The 10,735-nt window shown below is 39.4% G+C and overlaps 1 pseudogene; it reads right to left on the reverse strand.

Moving 5' to 3' along the window:
- Window positions 1–380: 380 nt before the first annotated feature.
- LOC112046541 (sucrose-6-phosphate hydrolase-like) lies at window positions 381–1,940 on the reverse strand (annotated as a pseudogene).
- Window positions 1,941–10,735: the final 8,795 nt, after the last annotated feature.

Consider the following 10,735-nt stretch of genomic DNA (forward strand, 5'->3'; position numbering starts at 1 on the left):
TGCGAGTGTTATAATTAAATTGCGAAACTCAGATTAGGAGCAGTGTGGTCGTGATTTGATGCTTTAAGTTAAGTTTTAATTGCCTGCCTTGCATTTGATGCAGATACCATTTATGCTGCAGTGTGCAACTTAAAGCTACCGGTTCTGGTATTTATGTGTAATTGAAAACCTCTTGTTAATATTATGGAGGTATTGATTTAATTTCATAGAAAGACTTAATTTAGAAAAATTATATTTTCTAAATGAGTTCTAGAAAAAATTTGACAAATTATAAAAATATGACATATTATAAAAATAAATGATAGAAAAATACACAAAAAGTAATATTATACGTATTTATTAAAACATAATTTTGGACATATTACATATTTTGTCCGAAAAGTTACACAAACATTAAAATAAAGATATTGCTTTCGATCAAATTACAAACAAAATCCTACTCCGGCGCGCTTCGTCTCAAATTGTAAGCTTTGACGTGGATTGTTTGTGGGCTCTGATTGGTCACCTTCCACCCTCCCAGAGGGAAGACGCGACTGCTGAATACCACCTCGCCTTGACCGCAGAACAGCTCCACGCTGCTGGAGTCTAGGAAGATACGCCAACTTTTTGCACTAATAGGGGACCACTACACTTGCCTCACGTCACCCGATCCTCTATCTACAACAACCTTGCGCACCCAGGGGTCCCAGCGCAACCAAGCTCGACCCCCACCTTCTCGACCTTCCAGCAAGATGTCAATTTTCTGATTGAGGTCGCCTTCAACGACCAATTCCACAGCCTTATTGAACTCTAGCACTTGGTTTGACCATACGTCGCCGTCTACCGCTACACCGTCCCTTATACTGACGATCTCTTCGACGGGGTTCATCGTGACTCGGTTGTTGACTATTCTCAACTCCCTGGGAATGGTCAACATCCCAGCCCAGCCGTCGACGTCTTCAGGGTGTGGTACTCCCCACATGGCGAACCAAGCGCTGAGATACCTCTTGCCGTACGCTTCAGTCGTTGTCGCCGCGTAAAAATCATGTCCGAAGTCTATCTCTTGGAAGCCAACTTCTTGCACGAACTGATTGGTGTCATAATTGAAGCTGCCGATGATGTAGCCGTTTTGGTTGGTGTTCTTGTACCGATCCCCTTGTTCTTGAATTCCTTGGGGTGACATGAGCAAGACGAACTTGCCGTCCAATTCGAAGAAATCAGGACATTCCCACATGTAACCGAGTTCCCCGTTAGACTCTCCGATTACCGAGAGGAACTCCCAATTCTTCATATCCCTCGACTTGTACAAGAGAACTCTTCCTCGGTTGTCCAAAGTTTTGCTGCCGATGATAACATAGTAGTCGTCTCCTCGTTTCCAGACCTTGGGGTCGCGGAAATCTGGCGAACCGTTCGGAGATCTGGGTAAAACTGGATTGCCCTCGTACTTGTAGAAGTTGATACCGTCGTCGCTGAAGGCTAGATACTGGCTCTCGTTGTAGTAAGGCTCGACGTCGATGCCGGCGTGACCGGTGTACATCAGAGTCATTTGGTCTCCTTGAGTCACAGCGCTTCCCGAAAAGCATTGCTCTTTTTCAGGCAGAAGCGCTGTGGGCAGTTGCTTCCAGTTTACCAGGTCAGAACTCGAGACGTGTCCCCAATGCATCGGGCCCCATGCGCTCTCGTAAGGATAGAACTGGTAGAAGAGGTGAAACTCTCCTTTGTGGTAAGAGAACCCATTCGGGTCATTCATCCAGCCGACGGGCGGGGCGACGTGGTACAGCGGTCTGTAGCGGGGATTGATCTCGCCCTTCTTATTCCGGATGTATTCCTCCAACTGCGCTTTGGCATTCTCGTAGTTACTCACGCTGGAAGTGAGAGCTATAACCACGAGGCCGAGCAGAATCAAACTAGTACGTATCGCAGACATTGTGAATTCGATCGACTTGTTGCTGGTTTTCTTCAATATTTATACCGCTTCCGTATCTATATGACGATAATGTTTTGAGTGTTTTGTTTAACGTAATAGATGTTGTTCAGTTTAGTACTTGCTTAAAAGTGCACTTTACTTTTGATTGTCATAACAATACGCTTTTCGAAAAACGTAAACATAAATATCATTTCATTTAGGCTACAAAAAAAAACATACGTACTAAACCCAAACACCTTTATTCAATAGATTGATAATGTCTCGAGAACCTTGTGTTAGGAAATCTTTGCAAGAAGTATATGTCAATGAATGTCTATCAGCTTAATGATTATGATGATTGACAGATTGGTAATTACTTTATAGTAAAGTCATTTTTTATGATGAAGATGGAGATTTCAACTTTCTTATTAGGTACTAGCTGACGCCGCGCGATTTCACCCGCGTGGTTCCCGTTCCCGTAGGAATAGGGCTATAATATATAACCTATAGAATTCCTCGATAAATGGGCTATCTATCTAACACTGAAACAATTTTCCAAATCGAACCAGTACTTTCTGAGATTAGCGCGTTCAAGCAAACAAACAAACAACAAACTCTTCAGCTTGATAATAATAATATGGATAAGTAGTACCTAATTATTTAAGAAATTAGCAGATGCCCGCCATTTAGACCCTTAGACCTCCTTAATCCGGCCGTCTCGCAAAATCCGTACTTAGCGGAGACCTACTAACTATAAACTACCTCCCTGCCAAATTTCATTTTTATAACTACGTCAAGCGGGTTTCGAAATTTCGTAATGAATGACCTTTCGCATGTTTTAATATACACAGTTTTAGTTAATTGGTAAGTATGATTAAGTTAATAGGTACTTGTTCTTGTTTTCCTCAGCGACAGTACCCCGAATATATCACAATAGGCGAGTGCCTATTCAATAAGGGCGCGGTACATTAAGCAGTAGGATGAAGCACGTACCGGCCCGTCAGTCGCAGCCGCTGTCTGCCAGCGACTTGATCACGTGCTAACACAAACAAACTAATAATGTACGGGTAACTAACTGAGCCTGCCTCCCCCGCGTCGTGCTTTGCCTATTATATTTAACTAGCTGACACCGCGCGGTTTTATCCGCGTGGTTCCCGTTCCTTTAAGAATACGAGGACAATATATAGCTTATAGCCTTTATCGATAAACGGGCTATCTAACACTGAAAGAATTTTTTAAATCGGACCAGTAGTTCCTGAGATTAGCGCGTTCAAACAAACAAAGAAACTCTTCATATAATATTAGTATAGATTACCGGACGCCCGCGACTACGTTTGTCTATAAACTTCGTTAACCGAAAATCCGTAGTAGGTAGTCTACTAACCATAAACTAAAAAAAATCTGCCAAAATTCATCTTTGTGAAAGTGTCGTATAGGTAAACCCCCGATGATCAATGATCCAGCGAATAACAGGAAGTCGCTGCATATTCGCGGCTTAAGACCTTGGTTCTTAAAAGATACCTGTTAAGCTGTGAACCATCTCAACCATCTACAGCAGTCCTCAGTTATTTTGGACATATCACACGCCGTGGTGACGACAATTTGGAGAAAAAAATTGTGGTGGGAAATGTGGGAGGCGAACGGCCACGATCTCCAACCCGATGGTCGGATCTTTTCAAGGAAACAGGAGCCCGCACCTTTTACAGTGCCGTCCGATTTTTTGACTCTTTAATATTTTTAAATTGATGATAATTTTAATATTTCTTTCTTGACCTAGCGACTTATTACGATATAAGTATATTATATACGTTATTCTACAACCACTCTGAGGCAACTGGCGGCAATTTTTATCGAATAAAAAAATTGTTAAATTTATTCATTGTCAACATGTATGATTTCAAAAAATCTGAATCTTCAATATATACGAGGTAATATTTTGTCTGTATTAAATATAGACTTTTGTAACATATTACTGCATATTATTTCTAAATTATTATGAATTTACATTTTTAGGGGGAAAACTCAATAATTAAGGCGATTTTAGGGGTTTTTGACTTTAGGGATAAATATTTTGGATAGTTGGTACACTGCGCCAAGATGGTCACGATCCTCAGTCATGAGGGTGAGGGATCGACTGGAGAGAGAGAAGCTGTGAACCTCCATCGGCAGATGATAATGATGGTCATGAAATTAGAGATTCAATATAAAAATTATGAAGTAGATACTAATAATCATAAAGGAACTTAATAAATTGAAATTATAAAATTCCGGAGTTGTAAGCCATCAAATATAATAAGTATCCAGTAAAACACGGAGTTATGGATCAAATTTAAAATACGGATATCTTCATCTATTAAACGAAAATTAGTTAAGTGCTACCGTAAAACGTATATAATTGTAATGGAAAGCTCTAGAACAAGCTTTCAAAGTCGTAAAGAGTGCTGGCATATCCGTCAGCACCCCCGTCGGCTGCAAACATAAAACTAGTTTATAATGTTTTCAGCGCTCTTAAAATCGCTAGAACCTGCGTTCCATGAAATGCTATAAATTGTACTAATATAATATAGCGAAGAAGTTCATATATGTTGAGTTGTTTGTTTGGCTAATTTTTGTAAGTAAATGATAGCCAGACTCATTCGGAATGACTTAGGGTTACTTTAAGAGGAGGGAGTGGGGGGGATATGTGGGTTAACTTCGTATGAAATTCTGTTCTTCAAAATTCGAAGGGTAAGGGGTTTCCACGAGGACGAAGTCGCGGGCGTTTGCTAGGTTAGCCAGTACCTACTTTAAAGTTAACGTTATACATGTATATTTTTTATTATACACTTTCATTTTTAATTAAACACATACTATTTACATATATATATATAAAATTGTTATAGCTGTTTCCGGTTACAGGAAAATAAATATGTACCAAATATTATTTAATATAAAAGCTTTAAATTTTTATGAAATTTTTTGCTCAACTTTTCGTCCGTCGCAGACCGAAACAGAAAACAAATTGCGTTAAGTAAGGGCAGGTGGGCAGTTCAAACAACATCTATTTATTGCACACTGCCATAACAACCGCAAGAGATATACCGGGAGTAGCTTCCGATACAAGTCATACACGCTATTTTACCAAAACAAATAATATGCTTGTGCGCTTTACATAATACCAGTGCTAAACAACACATGCAGTACTAGCAGACACCCCGCGGTTTTACCCGCATTATTCTGATTCCCACGAGAATACGGGGATTGGCTACTTGCTGTTAGAATAGCTTTATTAATAGCTTTAATCGGAGCTAAAAAGCAAATAAAAAAACAAATCTTACGACCTGTGAGCGATCACACGCAAGATTGAGACAGTTTTACATGCTCTTCGGGGCATGGTGCTCTAACAGCACCAAGTATTTAGCTTCAGACTGCCACTAAGAATTTCTTAAAAGCCCTTGCATTGTTGAACTAAAACTTATTTACGACTGCAACGTGGCGTATCCTTGCGGATTCTGTAACAGTCTGTAATAAATTCGAACATAGGTAACGTAATCCTAAGGTTCGTAATGAAAGGCAGTGGTTTGGACCGCAAACTTACATCAATTCGCACGTACTAATGCCGCGTGAGTAACGACGTCTGTGTATAAAGTGTCCGTGGCAGCGGTTACAGATTATTAATTGCTGTTGTAACCCCACGTCCCGTTCTACACTAACTCTATGTAGCCAATAGTCTATGTATGTAAGTAACAACAAAACTTTATTGACTTATCGTACGTAAGCAAGTACTTGCAATTGGTTCTATTAAGAGAGGAATACTAATAATATGTTTATTTCCCAACCCAACTAAATCATCAATTCATCTGAATAGATTCTGTAACAGTAACTGTATACTAATATTATAAATGTGTGTGTCTGTCTGTATGTTTGTTTGTCCGTCTTTCACGGCAAAACAGAGCGACGTGATTTTTTAAGTGGATATAGTTAAAAGGATGGAGAGTGACATAGGCTACTTTTGTCTCTTTATAATCCCCACTTCCCTAAAATTGGGGGGGGGGGGAGGGGGTGGAATTTTGTAGGGTACGGGTAGGGGTATGATAGGGGTAGGTAATGTTAGGGAAGAAGTGTACATAAGTCAAAGCGAGGCTTGACCGGGTCCACTTGTACTTTTACTCGTATATTGTAAATGTAAGTTTTTTTGTAAGTTTGTTACGCTTTCACGCATAAACCATCCTACCTAAATATTTTAAAAAATGTTTCACAAATGGAAAACATTACATAAGCTATGTATTCCTTCGTGAATGGGAACTATACGAACAAAACCCCAGGGCGTGAGCTATTAAACAATATTGTCATCATAGCTAGCAGTGGAAACCAGACCTAACATCTCCACGAGCAATGTCCGCGAAATGGCGGAACTTGCTAACTGTTCTTATCACAGCCTCGCTCGCTTAGTGGATGTTAAAAATTCAAACATTCTTCAACGTCGTTGCAAGTGACTACGCTTTTATTACATTTTGTAACACGTTAACCTTTTAAAAGCTAAGTCGACGTTTTAGGGTTCCGTTTTCTTCTTCATCTTCTTAGCGTGGTCCCATTACGTGGGGTCCGCTTTCCGGCATAATCTCGGTTTCAGGGTTCCGTGTCACATTTAAAAGATTTCCTTGCAGTGTAGGATCATTGCGTTGTTGTCTGTATGTCTTCTGCACTATAATTAGGAAGCTATAGGTAAAATATAAATTAATGCTAAATATTTTAACCTTAATTAATGTAAAACACTCAATAATAATAATAATGTAAAAGGGAAGAAAACCTACCTATACCTACCTACTTCCTACATTAATGCTTAGCTTTTGTAACAAATGTTTCGTTTTAAAGCACAAGTAGGTATAGATTGAAATTCCTTAATTAGAAAAAATTGTATGCGGATAACTTATTTAGGTAAACTGAACTGAACGCGACTTAAATCGATTACTAGCTGACGCCGCGCGGTTTCACCCGCGTGGTTCCCGTTCCCGTAGGAATACGGTGATATTATATAGCCTATAGCCTTCCTCGATAAATGGGCTATCTAACACTGAAAGAATTTTTCAAATCGGACCAGTAGTTCCTGAGATTAGCGCGTTCAATCAAACAAACAAACAAACAAACTCTTCAGCTTTATAATATTAGTATAGATTTATCGATATACGGATAAAACAGGTTTCCAACAGCAAAGTTAGAGTCTCTTAATCCAATTGATATTTTTTGAATATTTTTTGGAGCTTGCAAATCTTATGAATAAAATAATTGAATATACACATATGTAATATTATATTATTTTTTGCGGAACCCTCGGTACGCGAGTGCGACTCGCACTTGGCTATTTTTGGGTTGTATATGGTATAATTTATTTCTGCAGCAACCATCAGTGTTTTCACCTAATATACACGTAGTACATACTCAGTTCTCGGAAACAAAGACGTTGTCAAAATTTCAAACTCAATTCTCTTTAACTCACTCCTTTCAAGTGCACGTTGCTACGTAACAGTATATTGTTGTGCTGTAGTTTGTAACAAAATCTAACGTGTACAAAGCTTGTCTGTGTTCGGATAAAAGCCGTTTGTTCTTGGCAGATAACTGAGCTTAATATGTGTAGCTACTTATTATAATATGAATCTGTGGCTTAACATATGCATTGGCGTGCGCTTCACATACATTAAAGCACTGCATACCCTAACAAATATTTTAGTAATGCTTATCCAGTGCACATTTTCCTAGTTTGGTATACACTGAGTGCATACCCTGATCTATAACTTTATGCACGCCCCTGAACATAATATGTTGTATAAAACATAGTCCACTACACTTAGATCGTTTAAACTACTCTCTGATGACCTTTCTGGTGCAGTTGGTAATACTGTGGTTTTCATGAGAGAGGTCATGAGGTTCGATTCCCAGCTCTAATCAATGCACAAATCTCGTATCTGTATTTGCCGTTTGCTGATAAGTAGGTAGGTAATCAGCCAAAGTATGCGCCACCATGGCGTGACGTTATCAAAATTCAACAACTCATACCTACTTATAACCTGCCCACGCAAGCACTCACACCTGATATACGTACTATGGACTAAGAGCCTGACATAGCCAGACATATTTTACTAGCTGACACCGCGTGATTTCACCCGCGTGGTTCCCGTTCCCGTAGGAATACGGGGATAATATATCCTATAGCCTTTCTCGATAAATTGGCTATGAAACACTAAAATATTTTTTCAAATCGGACCTGTAGCGCGTTCAACCAAATAAAACTCTTTAGCTTTATAATATTATTATAGATTCTATCTTGGTATATAGACTGAAATGTTGGCAGACTATGCTCCAACCATTCATCCTCCTCCTAACAAGTTAGCCCGCTTTCATCTTAGAATGCATCTTCACATCAGATGAGTCTCATCTGATGAGATTGTAGTCAAGGGCTAACATAAAAAAAAATTTACTTACCAGCATGGACTAATACACTTGCAACCTTCATAGCATGGCTAGCGCAGGTCTGGTTGTCGCAGGGAGATCGTTAACTACCTACGGAACACTCAATACCTGCTACCTACAACACTTCTCCAGGTTTAACAAACACTTGAAGAGCAACTTGCTCCTACTTCATCTTGAGAGCATAAACAAAGAGAATTAGATATTTATCTACATTTTGAATTGCTTTCGTGGGGGTAATGGTTCTAATTACCTCATTGATCCAGTGGTTAGCCTATGTAGCTTCGGATCACGAAGTCCCAGGTTCGAGTTCTGGGTCATGCCATGTACCTAATTAAACATTGCTTTTTTCAACTGATTGACATAGGTCCAGCAATGGACGTCCGTCGTCCATCGGCTGTTGATAACGATGATGACAGTAAATATTCTAAGCCCAGAATGGGGATGATGACTAGGTTTGAATATATTGATTTATATGATACATTCGGGTAAATAAGGTCAGTGTTAACTAATTTACATATAAAGATTTGCTCTTTATATACATATAGTGTCTGGATATTTGCAAAATAAATAAGATTATAAAATTTCAAAATCTATTAAATTTTTTTTATCGTAATTAGATAAAAAATCACACAATCTTAGCTTCCTTACATATAACATGTGACATGTTTCAATATTTGAACAATAAACATGAACGCACACATACCAAAGATAATTATTTGAACGCCCATTCAAATCTAACGATCAATATGACCTTCGTCATTAAATGTATGGGGCGTTTTTCAGGGATCCGCAGCAGCGCCGCAAATCTGACCCTTTAAATCCCTGTTTCTCCGAAAGTAATGATCGCAGATACCCTGTTACTTTTACAAAATTGCTTTACTATTAGCATACTCCTAACTTAATACAATTTTAAAAAAACTGTCATCATCCCTAATGGGAAGATCATCAACCCATATTCGGCTCACTGCTGAGCTCGAGTCTCCTCTCAGAATGAGAGGGGTAAGGCTAATAGTCCACCACGCCCAATGCGGATTGGCAGACTTCACACACGCAGAGAGTTAAGATAATTCTCTGGTATGCAGGTTTCCTCACGATGTTTTCCTTCACCGATTGAGACACGTGATATTTAATTTCTTAAAATGCACACAACTGAAAAGATGGAGGTACATGTCCCGGACCGGATTCGAACCCACACCCTCCTGAATCGGAGGCAGAGGTCATATCCACTGGGCTATCACGGCTCATAAGCAGATACTAATAAATAGATATTAATCATTTACTGAATTTGAATGGGGTATCGTTGGATAGGTCTTTAAAAAATACCCGACCAACCGTAAATCACAATTCTAATTCCGCATTGGTAACGTACTACGGAACACTACACGTGGCCCGAAGCACACTTGACCAGTTTCCGATTTGGAAACCGCAGGGCAAAACTAGTTGCATATAAAATCCAATTATTTAAATTGAGCTATATCCCGTTACGAAACAGAAAACATGATAAAAAGCGGAGATACCAAATCCGTAGCAAACACGACACGTTGCGGGTAGTTTGGGGCAAAACAAATGCAACTTTTTCCGTTAAAAATTAAAGTTTTAACGAGCGACGCCGCCTGTGGCACGCTCCCGTCGCATTTCACTGTAAATACCGCTGTATGTCGTATGGAACTTTTTACCAGTGCTTACATGCAACCAAAGATAACCTTTAGTACCGCCTTTGTGCGTTAAATTATCATTAAATAATAAAAAAAAACAAAAATTCATTTATTTTAAGTAGGCTCAGTATACAAGCACGTTTGACACGTCAGACTATTTGTAAAGATTCTACCACCGGTTCGGAAGGCAGATTCCGTTGAGAAGAAACCGGCAAGAAACTCAACATTTGCTGTTTTAAAAAAAATCATACAATAATATTATAATTACAATTGATGACAACATTACAATTTCTTATAGTTTTACTTCCTTTTTTTTATTCTGTACAAGTTAGCCCTTGACTAAATGAATCTCACCTGATGGTAAGTGATGATGTAGTCTAAGATGGAAGCGGGCTAACTTGTTAGGAGGAGGATGAAAATCCACACCCCTTTCGGTTTCTACACGGCATCGTACCGGAACGCTAAATCGCTTGGCGGTACGTCTTTGCCGGTAGGGTGGTAACTAGCCACGGCCAAAGCCTCCGCCAGACCTGGACAAATTAAGAAAATCTCAATCTGCCCAGCTGGAGATCGAACCCAGGACCTCCGTCTTGTAAATCCACCGCGCATACCACTGCGTCACGGAGGCCGTCGTTCCTGTGTGAAGGTTAATAACTAGCTGCCTCCCTCCATGATTCTGTGAACCTGAGTATAGAACCATAAAAGCCATGCCTAAAATAGATACATATTGAAATTGCTAGTCTAGTTA

This window comes from Bicyclus anynana, chromosome 11 (genome assembly GCF_947172395.1).
Source record: "Bicyclus anynana chromosome 11, ilBicAnyn1.1, whole genome shotgun sequence".
Lineage (NCBI taxonomy): Eukaryota > Metazoa > Arthropoda > Insecta > Lepidoptera > Nymphalidae > Bicyclus > Bicyclus anynana.